Source organism: Gossypium hirsutum, chromosome A03 (assembly GCF_007990345.1).
Source record: "Gossypium hirsutum isolate 1008001.06 chromosome A03, Gossypium_hirsutum_v2.1, whole genome shotgun sequence".
NCBI lineage: Eukaryota > Viridiplantae > Streptophyta > Magnoliopsida > Malvales > Malvaceae > Gossypium > Gossypium hirsutum.
Genome location: NC_053426.1, coordinates 12,960,779 through 12,977,494, shown reverse-complemented (window position 1 = coordinate 12,977,494; position 16,716 = coordinate 12,960,779). Strand labels below are relative to the sequence as shown.

General features: G+C 33.5%; 1 long non-coding RNA gene and 1 pseudogene across 1 annotated transcript; one reads left to right on the top strand and one right to left on the bottom strand.

The window, feature by feature from the left end:
* Positions 1–226: 226 nt before the first annotated feature.
* Positions 227–12,469, bottom strand: LOC107887590 (respiratory burst oxidase homolog protein C-like; annotated as a pseudogene).
* On the top strand, positions 434–2,164 carry LOC121225017 (uncharacterized). The gene is made up of 2 exons (XR_005922670.1): positions 434–903; positions 1,936–2,164. It is a non-coding gene; the product is annotated as an uncharacterized lncRNA (long non-coding RNA).
* Positions 12,470–16,716: the final 4,247 nt, after the last annotated feature.

Below are 16,716 nucleotides of genomic sequence, written 5' to 3'. Positions count from 1 at the left end.
GCCCAGTAGCAAAAGAAAAGCTAAGAGGGTACCGTATGTTATGCTTGTGCAAGCGCTTAAACTTATAGGATTAGAGCCTATAGAAGACACCGTGCCTTGTCCTAACTTATTTGGGTCAAATTGTCTTTTTATATTTAAACTCATTAGGGTCGGCCTAGTCCTTTGTTGAGCAATAGTGTATTTGAGCTAAGCCCATTCTTTTTGGTCCACCAGAAATCCCAATCAATAAGCCAGTATGGTGGTCCAACTTTTTATTGATATTTTTGATAGATAATAGAAACATGTTATAGGTGGTCAAGAAAAGTGGGCCAAAGAACTTTATACAACCAAGACAGAAGTGGGATCAAAGGTGTGCACAAGTTTCCCAAAGTGAGGTTTAGCTTAGACTGTCATTTTATTATTTAACTTCATCTCCTTATTAAAAATTCTCCTTATGGAAATCAAACTTGGTGGAGGTCTTGTGAGAGAAATCTGAAGCTAGCTGGCGTAGCACCTTGGTCAGCGCCGGTGCCCCACAATAAAACACACCTGCCAATACCATTTTCCCAACTATTTAATATTAAAACCATCCGTATTGTGTTTAAAAATGGTTAGTTCAGCGTAGTAGTACGTACCAACTCGAGCGTTGTTGTGATTAACAGCAATGTGTTTGTAGACACTGCGCCAATTTGGCTTGGCGAAATGCGATTTTACACGTGTACCAGAGACGACATCGACACCGTTTTTAGCATGGTTGAGAGACTGGAGCATGGTGATGAGCGCAGAGCGAGCATCACCTTCTTCGTAAACACTGGTGCAATAGTTATGGAGCTCAATGACATGATCATGGTCCATTTCAGCTACTTCATTCATGATGCCCTTGAACCAATCAAAAGAGCCTTGTTCCCTTGTTACCCAATAAAAGTAAGCCCTCTTTGTCTTGAAGTTTTCTCTTCTTTTTGGATTTGGTGGAGATGGAGAACTCGTTTTGTTATTTATGGTAGCCCCATTTTCCAGGGCACTGCTCAGTTCTTCATATTCATCCTCCGCCATGGATCTGATGTTGTGTACAATGTCTTTGACAATGCTGATCATGGGGGTTGCTCCAATCCCCAAACCCACTAACAAAACCACTTCATATTTCTTGTAGTCCTGTGCTGGTGCTCCATATGGCCCATCGATTAGCACTCTTGGGAATCTGTACATTTCAGTCATCAATCAAACATATTCAGCAATCTATTGCTTTTGAAAAGCATCCTTTGTGACATGGCAAAGCAGAATAATTTTTTAGGGGCAGAACGAAATTTTAAATTTTTTATATAGTTTATATATTTATAATTTTTAAAAGATTAAATCAAATTTTTATAATTTTAGGAAGATTAAAGTGTAATTTTACCTTTATTAATTTAAAATTTTAAAAAATTAAAAGGTTTAAATGACAATTTTTCATTTTAGGGGGGGCGAGCCCATGCCAGCCCCCCTAGAATCGCCTCTGCTTTGTCATACATTAATTGAGGCATAATCTTTTATATAGGTTGCTCATAAAGTTTAATCGATCATATAAAAACTAAACATTTACAAAATTATTTAAATGAATGTCAAACTTTTTAAAATGATCAAATAAGGGTCAAACTTTGTTTAAAGTGCTCTACTAAAAACCTTTCAAATGTAGCATATTTATAATTTTACTTAATATATGATTCAACTGACACCTATTTTATTCTAAACAAGTTGACATTTACTTAATTTTTATTACAATTATTAAGTTAGAGTACTTGAAAATCTTTTATTTAAATATTTTTCTAAAAAATTAACCTTTATATAATCATTTTAAAAATTTTAATTTTTATGTAATCCCTAAAATGTTAAACCCCAATAATTTGAGCTACAGTGGTTATGAAAAAAAAGTAATGTACAGCTAAAGATGAAAATGACTATATATATTTCTGTTGTTAGGGACATCCACTTTCCATCAAAGGAGGTTTGTGACTGCCACTAGCTAACAAGGTGAAATATCCAAATTTTCTTCATTGGCATGTAGCATGAGTCAAAGGTTTTGAAAGTAGTGTTTTGGTTGCTAACTTTCAACAACTTGATGCTATTGTTTTTGTGATATGGAGGTGATTTGTAAGCTAAGTGAGATAGGCAGGCAGGGATAAAATATGGCCCCGTATTTCAAGGAGAACCGACAAACAACGAATATGACATTGCTAAACCACTAAATGGGCACCATCAACATCTTCGCAAATGCGAAAAGTGGACAATTGTTATATTTTTCATATTAATTTTTAAATAAATAAATTTTTGAAGATTTTATGTATGAAAATAAATATATATAAATAAATCAAAAATATAAAAATAAAATAGACCTAAAAAGCTTTTAAAAAATCATTCTCTTTTGTACTTTTATTTTCAAATTTTATATATTTTTTAGAAATCTTAATTTTTACAATTTATTAATTAAATTTTCTTTTTCAAGAGATGCACGGGTTAACAAAATTCTTAAATTTTAAATATATATATTATATTTTTAAATTTTGTACTTTGATTATTGGACTTATTTATTAGAATTTCAAACTTAAAAGGCTATAAATAAAATAAAGTAAAAGTTGTAATATAATTTTAATTTTGTAATTTATTCATAATATATGATAAGTTTTATAATTAAAAAAATATAACTACATAATAGTAGCATATGATTAATAACATGAGAAGAAATTATTAATGTAGAGTACTAAATGGTTAAAATATTAACTAAGAAAATTAAAGTGAAGATGCTATAATAGTATATAATTAATAGCATAAAATAAATTATTAATTATATACCATAATTATTATGACACCAAAGTGCAATTATACTTTAAGCTTTGTAATATTACAACATTTAGTAGGTTAATTCATAATTGCATAATTTTAGATTAAAATTTTTAAGAATAATGTCACATTTGGTATTTATACTTTCATAAAATATTTAATATTATGTTTGTCCTTTGAAAATGTCTAATGTGGTACTTGAACTACCAATATGCGTTTTATTATGGTACTTGTACTTGCATAAAATGTCCAATGTGGTATCTAGTGTTAACACCGTTAATGAATTACTAAACCAATCAATTGAATTACTAAACCAACCAATTAAAAATCAACATATAGAACTTTTTCTACATCATCAAATCCGCATGGATAATATAATATGATGTGAAAAACTAAATCAAACAAAAAAAATAAAAATAAATAAATAATTAAACATATGATTTTTTGTTTTATTTAGTTTTTCATTTCTTTTGTTTAATTTAATTTAATTTATTTATTTTTTTCATATCATATTATATTATCTATGTAGATTTGCTGATTTGAAAAAAAAAATCTACATATCGAATTTTTATTGGATGGTTTAATAATTCATTACGATGTTAACATAAGATACCTTAATAAAATAAAATAAAATAAAATACTATTTTTTTTAAAATTAAAGTGTCAAATAAGTCAATATTATATATATATCTATATATATTTTTATATATTATGCTATCAGGAAAGATAAGGGTGCATGGTGTAAAATATGGAGCATTATGCAAAAGTGGACCAGCTGGGTTTGTGATGGGGACGTGAACAATTATGTGCCTAGGTTGCATCAATTTGGCATATCCTTTTTAGACTATCAGAAATGAGATTGTCACTCATTCTCAATTCAGCCATGCTCCTTCACTCCTCTTATCAATGTTTCAACTGTTCCTCAGAACTGGGTATACTATAATTCGCTTGCTCTCCTTTAATTATACCACCACTAAAACAAGCAAATTTGTGTGCTAACTTTTCAGCTACCTCTTATTCACTGCATGTTAAATTCTTAGACCCCTACTTTAATGTTTCATCAATACCATTAGTTAAGTTAAGAGATTCCAAAGACTTTTTCTTTTCTTTTAGGAATAAAGTTATTAATTGGTAAAATTATCATGAGGCTTTAATATTAGAAGTCAGATTATATCTTATCATCTTTATTTAAAATAAACAGATTAATATCTATACGTTAGATTAAAGAACAAAATAGTTCTTTCTAATAAAAAAATCATCAATTTTTACGGTTAAAAACTGATGTTGCTGGCAGAATAATTATACAATCACACACGGCATACCATGTGTACCTCATTCTAAAGCCCATGGATCAATTTTTAACAGTAGAAATAGATAACTTTTTTTATAGAACAATTTTTTTATGGAAATATCAATTTACTTTTTGATCTAATATATAAAAACTAATTGATTTATTTTTTGAGTGGAATAGGCAAAATGCAATCCGGCTAGTATCAATCTCAACTTACTCTGGGTTGTTGTTTTCTTGCAAGCAATCGGCTCTAAGGAGGCCACTTTTGCCATTGGTAGGCTGTTTACACACCTGGAACAGCATTTTCCATGATTAAATTTTATGGGCTTTTCATCGAAAGAAAGAAAAAAAGTCATATGGGTTAGGTAGGAACTTGGGTATTAACAAAACTAAACTAATCTAAATGTCGAAAAATAGAGGTAAGGTAAGAGAAGTTACTTTTGAAAATACAGTCCTGAGTTGTCCCGTCCAGTCACCAAGTGTCCTAATATGAACACTCACATAATCATCTCCCGGTGCAGAAGTAATGGAAAATGGGTGCCTGTCTCCATGTGAGAAAAAATGGTCAGGTTTGAGTCAATACAATTACGGCCTAAGAAAGCTCTTACCATTCAAATGGCGACACAACATCGCAATTAACAAAAATGTATTGTCCACTCTTGTATCTAAATCCACGGGGCCTTGACATGTGAAGTGCTAGTACATTTCCAGGATAAACAGCAACCTATTAAGTTTTCAACCATACAACTATAATGGTCATACTAGGATTCAAACTTGAAACTAGTTTTATAATCAATTAAACTAAATTTGCTTACCTTCTGTATGGTAACAGCCTCGATGCTTGATCTAAGCAATCTTGTCAATCTTTCACATATATATAGGAAAACTAGAATTGTCAAGTACATCCAAGTCTGTCATTTCCAAAAAGGGAAAGAAAAGTGAATTTTTTGTTTAATATATATTGTATATCTGGAACTTAAAGTGATTATATTCATTGCTTACTGTTTTCTTGTACCATTTCTTGGTTAAGAAGAGCTTGATTCCATGCACAATGAGGAGAGTATAAACAATGACAAATATATGGTGAGAATACCATAAGGCATTGAAGCCAGTGAGCTTGTTTAGAGGCTTTGGAAGCTTCATCCTACCCCGCCTGAACATAGGCGTGGCGAGCGTGAAAGCAAAGGCCATTAAAGCCACCATTATAATCCCAGTTACCCCTTCAATATGCTTCACAAAATGCCAGTAGCTCTTGGCTTGTTCTCCAAAATATTTTTCAATTGGTTCATACTCATCAGGTGTGGCATGAAGCAGTCTGGGAAAATCACATGCCAAATGGGAAATCCCATGTATGCCAACCCCAATTGAAATTCCAACTGCAATTACCTGTAATGAAGCAATCAAATGAACCCCATTCATTCAGTTCTTAATACCAGAAAACATGTTCCTTGTTACCTTATGGAAGTTGAGGTTGTCATCAAAAGGAACAACAGCTCCTAACTTGGTCTTGTTCCTTAACCAGGTTATGGTGTTACGACTGGTAGCAATATCAAAGCCATGTTCAATTTAAGTGTCTCAGCGGCACCTTTGGCAAAGCAAACACAATGCCCCATTACTTCAAACACATCTTCCCTCTGTCGATACTCGATATATTTGTATGAAAACAGACCACACATGGCCCCAGTCCAGAGGGCCATCACCCACACTCTCTGCCAGTTATCTAGCAAGAAATAAATGGTGTCTCGGTAGAATCTCCTCACTGGGTTGTAGTCATATGTAGGCTTAAGCTTCTGACTTAGCATTTGGCTAAGGTTCCGGCTTTCTCCTCTTACAGATTCGTCTGGTCCTTGCAACAGAAGCATTTCCAGATTGTGTATCTGCTTAAAATGAAAGAATTATGGTCACTGAAATGAAGCCAAAATGTAATGGTACTCGGACTAGCTTGAATTTACCATGATGAATCCTAGGTTGTCAGGGTCTAATTCTTCCATAATCAAGGCTACATATTCCTCAGCTTGTTTCTGGATGTTTGTGTTGTGCGGAAGCGTGTAAAAGAGTAAAATTATTGTACTAAAAAATCACACTAAGTTCAATTCCCAGGAAAGAGAGGTGGATCACAAGGATCGCTTAAGTACCAGGTCTTTCCTAGCCAGAATATCCCTCAATCGTAATTTAATAGCACAATAAATCACTACAATCACACACACAATTCATACAGAATAATACAATAAAGAACACAAGAATTTAACGAGGTTCAGCAAATTTTGCCTACGTCCTCGGGCACTACCAAATATATTTCACTCCAAAATACAAGTGAGAATTTACAAAGAGAGAGAGAGAAAACAATGCCTTAAGTAGAGAATGGCAAGTTTGAGATACAGAATGAGAGATGGTTATGCCTATTTATAGTTGAGGTTCAGGGATCAACTTGCAAAGTCACTTTACAATTAGGGACCATATATTGCAAATATCTCAGATTTTATTATGCCAATATCTCGATACCCATATCTTTGACTTTCCAATATTTGATACCCATATCTTTGACTTTCCAATATTTGATACCCATATCTTTGACTTTCTATTATTTGATACCCATATCTTTGATTTTCCATAAATATGGATAATTCCCAATAATCTCCACCTTGAAGATTTGATTCGAGTAATCTTATCTTCACACAATTCTCTCTGCCTTTGTCAACAACACTTGATAGTGCCTTCTTCAACTGTTAAACATGCAGAATATTGATCAAGTTCAAACAATGTTCGAACTTGATTGTTGTTGCCACCTTGGTCATCATATCTGCGGGATTATCTACAGTCTTAATCTTCTGAAGGTGAATTTTCCCCTCATCAATAATTTCCCACACAAAGTGGAAACGTACATCGATATGCTTTGTACGTGCATGATAGACTTGATTCTTTGCTAAATGAATAGCACTTTGACTATCACAATACACATTAATATGCTCCTGGACCAATCCCAAGGTTTTAACCATACCTTGTAACCAAATAGCTTCCTTTACAGCCTCTGTTACAGCCATGTATTCAGCTTCTGTGGTTGACAACGCAACTGTAGACTGCAGTGTAGACTTCCAACTTATTGGTCCTCCAGCAAGAGTAAACACATAACCAGTGGTTGATCTTCGTTTGTCCAAATCACCGGCATAATCAGAATCAACGTACCCAACAACACCTTTACCAAGTGTAGTATCCTGCTTGAACAGTAATCCAATATCCATGGTCTTATGAATATACCGTAGAATCTATTTCACAGCTTGCCAATGTCCTTTTCCAGGATTATGCATATACCTGCTCACTATACTAACTGCCTGTGAAATGTCGGGTCTTGTACACACCATTGCATACATCAAGCTACCTACTGCATTAGAATACGGAACTTGTAACATGTATTCTTGTTCCGTATTTGTCGAAGGAGATAGTTGTACAGAAAGCTTGAAATGAGAAGCCAACGGGGTACTTACAGCTTTAGTCTGCTCGTTCATGCCAAACTTCTGTAGTATCTTCTTTAAATATTGCTTCTGAGATAAACTAACTCTGCCATGAGCTCTATCCCTACATATTTCCATGCCAAGGATCTTCTTAGCTTCACCTAGATCTTTCATCTCAAACTCAAGGTTGAGTTGAGTCTTCAATCTCTCAATTTCAACTTTACTCTTAGATGCTATCAACATATCATCAACATATAAGAGCAAGTATACGAAAAATCCTTCTTGTAGCTTCTGAAAATACACGCAATGATCAAATTTACTTCTTGTATACCTTTGCCCTTTCATGAACTGATCAAATCGCTTGTACCACTGCCTTGGAGATTGTTTCAATCCATAAAGCGACTTTGTCAGTTTGCAAACCCAATTTTCTTTATCAGCAACCTTGAATCCATCTGGCTAAGTCATATAGATTTCCTCTTCCAAATCACCGTGTAAAAATGCAGTCTTCACATCGAGCTGAACTAGTTCAAGATCATATTGCGCAACCAAGGCTAGCAAAATCCGAATAGACGAATGCTTCACAACTAGAGAAAATACTTCATTGTAGTCTATTCCTTCTTTCTGAGCGTAACCCTTTGCTACCAATCTAGCCTTGTATCGAACTTCATTTTTATCAGGAAATCCTTCCTTCTTTGCATATACCCATTTGCATCCAATTGCCTTCTTTCCTTTAGGTAGTGTCACCAACTCCCAAGTCCTATTTTTATGAAGAGACTGCATTTCTTCATTCATAGCTTGCTTCCACTTTACACTATCAGAGTTACTTCTTGCTTCTGTGTAAGTAGAAGGAACATCAGCATCTGCAATTGGAAGTGCATAGGCCACCATATCATCAAAGCGAGCAGGCATACGAATCTCTCTTCTTGGCCTTCTATATGCAATTGAATCATGTTGTTGTAGAAGTTCTTGGGTTGAAACTTCTTCATCATTTGTTCCTTCAATATTAGCTGGATCATCATTAACCTTTTCAAGCTCCACCTACTGCAAAGTGCCACTGGTTGTGTTATCTTTTTGTGAATCATTGTTCTTCATCATGGTTGATTCATCAAAAGTCACATCTCTACTGAAAATTATTTTCCTTGTATCAGGACACCAGAGACGGTATCCTTTTACTCCACCAGTTATACCCATGAATAATGCTTTCTTTGCTCTTGGGTCTAACTTAGATTCTTTTACATGATAATATGCAGTGGAACCAAAAATATGTAAAGAATCATAATCAATAGCAGGTTTACCAGCCCACCTCTCCATAGGAGTTTTTCCATTTATTGCAGCTGATGGCAACCGATTAATTAGATGGCACGCATATGTAACTGCCTCAGCCCAAAATTCTTTGCCCAATCCAGCATTGGACAACATACATCGAACTTTCTCCAGTATAGTCCGATTCATACGTTCTGCCACCCCATTCTGTTGTGGTGTATCTCGAACAGTGAAGTGTCGTACAATACCTTCATCGTGACATACTTGTAGAAATGGATCATTCTTGTACTCAATACCATTGTCTGATCGAAGTCGTTTGACTTTTCGACCAGCCTGGGTCTCCACCATCTTCTTCCATTTCAGAAATACATCCAAAACTTCATTTTTCCTTTTCATTAGATACACCCATACTTTTCTTGAATAATCATCAACAAAAGTAACAAAATAGTGCATACCTCCCAAAGAAGCCACTTTAGTAGGTCCCCACACATCACTGTGAACGTAGTCCAGAATTTCTTTTGTATTGTGAATTGCTGAACCAAATTTTATCCTCGTCTGCTTGCCCAGAACACAATGTTCACAGAATTCCAATTTGCAAGAATTTGCACCTTTCAACAAGCCTTGCTTCGCCAAACTCTGCAAAGCTTTTTCACCAGCATGTCCCAATCGCATATGCCATAACCTGGTAGCCTCTGAATCTGCATCTTTCGTAAAAGTTGTTGATGTTGATCCAATAACTGTACTTCCATTTAAATAGTACAGATTATTCCTTCTTGTGCCTTTCATCACCGTCAATACCCCAGCTACTACCTTTAGTAATCCATCTCTCAAAGTGATTGTGAGCCCTTTAGATTCTAGGACCCCTAATGAGATAAGATTTTTCTTCAAGCTAGGTATGTAGCGAACATCTGTCAAGACTTGAATTGAGCCGTCGTGATTCTTCAATTGGATTGTACCTACTCCCATTGTCTTACAAGCGCTATCATTGCCCATAAAAACAACTCCACCTTCTAGTTCTTTAAGACTAGAAAACCAGTCCTTATTAGGACACATATAGTAAGTACATCCCGAATCCAAAATCCACTCATCTGTATGACATGCCATTGCCATGCCAACCAAGCTAAAGTCTGACTCCTCATCATGCTCCGCTACACATGCATCAGAAATAGCTTTACCCTTTTGTAACTTAGGACAATTCTTTTTCCAATGCCCTTTCTCACGACAAAAAGCACATTCATCTTTGGCAGGTCTCCCTTTGGACTTACTCCTTCTACAATATTTGTTGCTGCGGGAACGACTTCTTACTGTTAAGACTTCTGTAGTTGTATCTCTGTGATCTTTTTTATCTTTCTTTCGAGTCTCAGATCTATACAACGCACTACAGACTGCATCAAATGTGATTGTATCCTTCCCATGAAGCAATGTGGTGGTAAGATGATCATATTCATCAGGAAGAGAATTCAACAACAGTAATGCCTTGTCTTCATCTTCAAATTTCTCATCCAAATTTAGCAAGTCTGCTAAAATTTTATTGAATGAGTTCACATGGTCATTCATCGACATACCGGGTGCATACGTGAATCGATAAAGTTTTTTTTTCATATAAAGCCTATTTTCAAGACTTTTTGTTAGAAACTTTTCTTCCAGTGTATCCCACAACTTCTTCGCTGATGTCTCCCTCATGACAGAGTACTTCTGCTCTTTGGCCAAACATAGGCGAATTGTTCCACATGCCTGTCTATTGATTTTGGCCCACTCCTTGTCATCCATCTTGTCAGGTTTTTCTTCAAGGGCTATATCCAGCTCTTGCTGACATAAGACATCCAGGATCTCACATTGCCACATACCAAAATTATTGGTACCATCAAATTTCTCTACTTCAAATTTCGCATTGGTCACAGTAGTCTTTGACGATGACTTTTCCATTTTTTTCTCCTCAATCCCAACTACAGTACGTGAACAGTGCCGTGAACGATCGTATTCCCCAAGTACGAATCTAGCTCTGATACCAATTGTTGTGCGGAAGCGTGTAAAAGAGTAAAATTATTGTACTAAAAAATCACACTAAGTTCAATTCCCAGGAAAGAGAGGTGGATCACAAGGATCGCTTAAGTACCAGGTCTTTCCTAGCCAGAATATCCCTCAATCGTAATTTAATAGCACAATAAATCACTACAATCACACACACAATTCATGCAAAATAATACAATAAAGAACACAAGAATTTAACGAGGTTCAGCAAATTTTGCCTACGTCCTCGGGCACTACCAAATATATTTCACTCCAAAATACAAGTGAGAATTTACAAAGAGAGAGAGAGAAAACAATGCCTTAAGTAGAGAATGGCAAGTTTGAGATACAGAATGAGAGATGGTTATGCCTATTTATAGTTGAGGTTTAGGGATCAACTTGCAAAGTCACTTTACAATTAGGGACCATATATTGCAAATATCTCAGATTTTATTATGCCAATATCTCGATACTCATATCTTTGACTTTCCAATATTTGATACCCATATCTTTGACTTTCCAATATTTGATACCCATATCTTTGACTTTCTATTATTTGATACCCATATCTTTGATTTTCCATAAATATGGATAATTCCCAATAGTTTGAGAGTTTGTTTGCAGAGGCACTAAGACTGATAATCTGTAAAAGTAAGTCAAGAGTGAGATATAAATTAAATGGTCAGCTTTCTTAAATTTGCTGCAATTAAGGTCCCATACCTCTTTAACTTCCTCCTCAGTAATTCTTCCATCTGCATCTTTATCCACCCTGCAACTCAAAGTGCATGATTTATTGATACAACTAATCTAAGAAAGGTTAACAAAAAGAAACAGCAAAATTTACATGTCAAAGAAAGTTTGAAGCCTGGCATCGAAGCTTTGATTCGAGATCTGATCCCAAAACTCTTTGAGGTGAGCCTTATCAATGGAATCAAATTGAAGGTTTCGTTTTTGAGCAAGAGCATCAAACAACTGCCCAGCAAATTCCTTTGACTCCATTCCTGCATTTGCATTTGAAGCACGTCTGCAACTATTTAGTCCAAAACTCATAGTTTAGATTTGGATGTTGATTATTATTTCGAAACCTACCTATGCATTCGCCAAATCGTGAACGAGGCAAAACTCCATTGTTAGAAGCAGAAATTTCATCAAACAGCTTCTCCACAGCAACCCATCCATGTTCACCATCAGTCTTGCTTATAAACTTAAGCCCCTTTAGAGCATGAGCTACTGCAGACTTTGTCCTATCAAAGCGAGGTGGCTTCTTGGATAACGATGTTAAGCGCTTCAATTCTTGTCCCACTTGCTTAATCTTTGCTGAAGCATTCCTCACCATTGATGAACCCACGCTAGATTTCTTCTCAAGACCTTTAGCCAGCAAAGTTAGCTCAGGGTCGTCTTGCAAATCATCTCCATTTGCTGCCTTTAGACTGTGAACCGCGATGGAATCATCGCCAACGTCCAGGGTAATCTCAACATAGTCATCGCCTTTGGAAGAACTTGAGCCAGGAAGGTTAAACCGGGAACCTTTCCGCCCTGCCCTTTTGTTCAAAGAGCTACTCAATGGACCGATATGGGGCACTTTATCAGTTCCTAAAGCCTCTTTGTCAGAATGATGATGGTGATAAATTCCATCATCTGAACTCATTTTCTGCATGTAACTTGATTTCAATTCTCCCAGTTAGCTGGGTAAACAGAATGAAAACTAGAAGAAAACATAGACAATTATCACAACTCTTTTAATTGGCTACTTCTCTCTGCATGTGAAGGGAGCAACCAAAGTTTGTCTATATATACAGAGCTCAAGGTAAAACCTTCAACAAGGTCGACAAATGAAGGTTTTAGTTTGACCAGGCACTCATAGTGCTCCGTAATGGCGGTTCAATGTGTCTTTGAGTTATTATCAGTCGACAATGATCTTACATATGCTTCAAACACTAGCTCAAGACCAATAATTAAAAAAAGAATTCCTTTTTTGGGTGGGGTGGTGGTTTCAGATTATTATTTGCATCCATTATTGTCGTTGACTATTTGGGGGGTTAATGTGTGGGTTGGGATTTTGCTTTTTTGGATTTAAGTTTTTTCTTTGAATTATTTTTTATTTGGATATTTTTAATAATCTTTTCCATTTTTTTTATTTTAATAGGAATATTGTATATAATTATAAGGAATACTCATGTTTATAAAATATTTATACAAATTCCATAAATATAATTAATATTATTATATGGTATGAATATGAATTTTGTATTCAATATTTTTTTGTTTATTTATATGTAAAATTAGCAATATATGCTATTTTCAGAAAATAATTAGGATTTTGAGCCATTTTTCTGATATTTAGGGAAACAAGTTAATTTTAGAAGGAAAAATCGAAAATGTAACACTCCTAACTCGTGTCCGTCGCAGGAACAAGGTTATGGAGCATTACTGGAGTTTACAGTTCAATTACAGTTAATTCATAAAATTTACTATTCATTTTTGAAAATCAATCACAATCAATCATAATGTGCCTTATATGGGTCATCGAGGCCCAAAATACATATTAGAATCAAGTTGGGACTAAACTAGGATCACAGAAAAATTTTCGCGAAATTTCAAATTTTTTCTTAGGTGCAGGGGACACACGCCCGTGTGGCCAAGCCGTGTGAGCCAATGACATGCCCGTGTCCCAGGCTGTGTGGATATTTGATGTGAGGCACACAGCCGTGTTTTAGCCCGTGTCCTTACTTGTGTAACTTTCTGACTTGAGTCACACGGCCAGCCACACGCCCATGTGCTAGACCGTGTAGACAATTTAATTTTTGAAAATTAGGTGCAGGGGTTACACGGCCAGGACACACGCCCGTGTCTCTGCCCGTATGCTCAATTTTGAGCATTCTGTTTCTTAAATTTTAAGATGCAAGTGACATACAACCAAACCACATGCCCGTACGCATGGTCGTGTGTCACACACAGTTGAGACACACGCCCGTGTCTCTGCCGGTGTGCTTAATTCTAAGCATTATGTTTCTCAAATTTTAAAATGCAAGGGACACACAGCCAAACCACACGCCCGTGCGCATAGCCGTGTGTCACACACGGTTGAGACACGCACCAGTATGTCTACTCGTGTGGACAAAATAAGGCAATTTTCTAAGCCTTACTTCTCACTCTTTTTTCCTTACACCTACATGAATACTTCAATATATTTTCAAACCAATTTGGTACATATAAAGTAAGCCAAAAACAAGTATTATATATGTTATATTAACACATATGATCAAATGTTTAAATTTCCACAATTACATTTATGTTTAGTTACAAGTTATTCAAATATACAAACTCAAATCCATTCATCATTTGCTTTATATATATCTTTTATCATTTTGCCATTCCAACACACATCAAACATGATATGGGCTTATATAATTACATCAAAAATATACTTTCCACTAGTCATTCCAATGGCTAGTTACAACCAAACATTTCATCATTTTATCTAACTTAGCTTATACGTGCCATTATACTAAAATAAGTTTACTATTAGTACCAAAACAGGATGAAGGATAGTGTGATGATGCTCCAGGAGATTTCCAACCTAACGAGCTTCCGAGCACTATAAAACAAAGGAAAAATTAAACAAAGTAAGCATTAAATGCTTAGTAAGTTCGTATAACAAAAATTTAATTTACCAATCATGCTCATATAAATAAATGAATTTAACATTAATTTAATCCATTTCATACTCAATTGAACTCAATTCACTTCTTAGGTAAAATTGCCATTTTGCCCCTATACTTTTCATAAATGACAATTTTGTCCCTAGGCTCGGAAAATAAAATCATGCAATTTAATCCTTATTCCAAGCCTAACCGATTTTTACATGTCTTTATAATAGCCCATGAACTTCACAAAAATTAGAATTTTTCCATGGGTTTTACAATTTTTCAATTTAGTCCCTAAATCATAATTCCATCCAAATTCTCTTTGTAAAAGTTGTTTATCTATCAACAACTTTTCATTTTCTACCATAAATTTCAAAATTTCAACATATTCATCCATAGAAAAATTTTCATACTTTGATAACTCTGCAAATTAATCCCCAAAATAGATAAATTAAGCTATTACGAACTAAAAAAATATAAAAATTACTGAAAACGGGACAAAAATACTTACCCAATTAAGCCATGAAAGTTTGCTTGAATGTTTTTCTCTTTTCTAGGGTTTCCATGTATTTTGGGGAAGAAGATGATAATAATAAGATGATATTTTCTATTTAATTTTATTATCATCTTTTAATTTTTTCACTTTCCAGTTTAGTCCTTTTCTTTTTCTAATTTTCCATGGATGATTCATCAAAAATATCTACTAACTCCATTTAATGGCCTAATTTCCATATAAGGACTTCAAGTTTTGAATTCCATAGCTATTTGATACTTATAGCTACTAGAACTCAACTTTCATTTTATGCAATTTGGTCCTTTCCACAATTAATCATGAAATCGGTAAAATTTTCTTAATGAAATTTTCATGCATCATTTCTATCATATTGCAATTCATGCAATAATATTAAAATAAATTCTCTTTCTGACTCGGATTTATGGTCCCGAAACCACTGTTTCGATTTCATTGAAAATGGGCTGTTAAAGAAAATGCATCTTGCAAGAAGCGATTTTTGCTGACATGTTTGAAAATGCGTTTTCTTTAATAACTTGATATATAAACTCCTTTGATCAGATGGTTAAATGTTAGTAGTTTTATCTGAGTCTTGAGTTTGATTTTTCTCCTACTAACATTTGTATTTTTTTTATTTCATATTGTTTTAAACTCTCTTTTTTATTTTTAATTAATAAATACATTATTTTCAAGTTTCTTAATTCATCTTTTTAATTAATAACTCTTTTTATTTTATATAAATAATAGGTATTATATAATAAAAATATTATTTCTTATATATCATCATGTTAAAAATATTTTTAACTAATAACTCCTTTAATTATATATATAATAAAAATAATTTTAATTTTATAATATTAGAATTTATCATACTCACAATGTAGATGAAAAAACAATGATATTTGAAATATTTTACATATAAAAATAATAATGATATTTGAAATAATTATTTGATTTTATAATATTAGAAATCACCATATCCACAAGAAAATAAATATTTAATATATAAAGAAAAATTATATCAAACAAATTAGTTTAAAATAAAATATATTTTAAAAAATGATAAATAATAAATAAAAGAGTTATTAATTAAAATATTTTTAACATAATGGTATATATAATATATCTTATTATATAATTACATATTTATTATTTTATTTATATAAATAAAAGAGTTATTAACTAAAAAGGTGAATTAAAGAAAAGTTGAAAATAATATATTTATTAATTAAAAACATTAATTAAAAATTTTAAAACATGGAATAGAAAAAGATTCGAGCCCGTGACTCAATATATTTAACTATCTAACTAAAAAAAACTAATTATGTCAAATTAGTAAAGAAAAAGCATTTTTTAAAACGCTTTCTCTTTTCAAAATTGGCTAATTTCCCTAAATTTAAAAAGAAATGACTTAAATCCCTAATTAATTTTTAAAAATGGCTTTCTTTTTTTTTCTAATTTACCCCTATTATATGATATGTATATGAATTTAGTATGAAATATTTTTTATTTATTTATCTGCAATATTTATGATTATATGATATGCATATAATTTTTTGGGTAAGCTACACAAGTAGTCACTTAACTATAAAAATTTTTATTTTAGGTACTTAAAATAAAAAAAATTACAATTTAGGCACCCACATTACATAGTTTAGTCATTTTGATCACTCTCATTAAACCACAAACGGCAAGCTAATATGGCAGTTAAAAAATCGTATAATAATAAATTTAGCTCTCAAATTTTACATA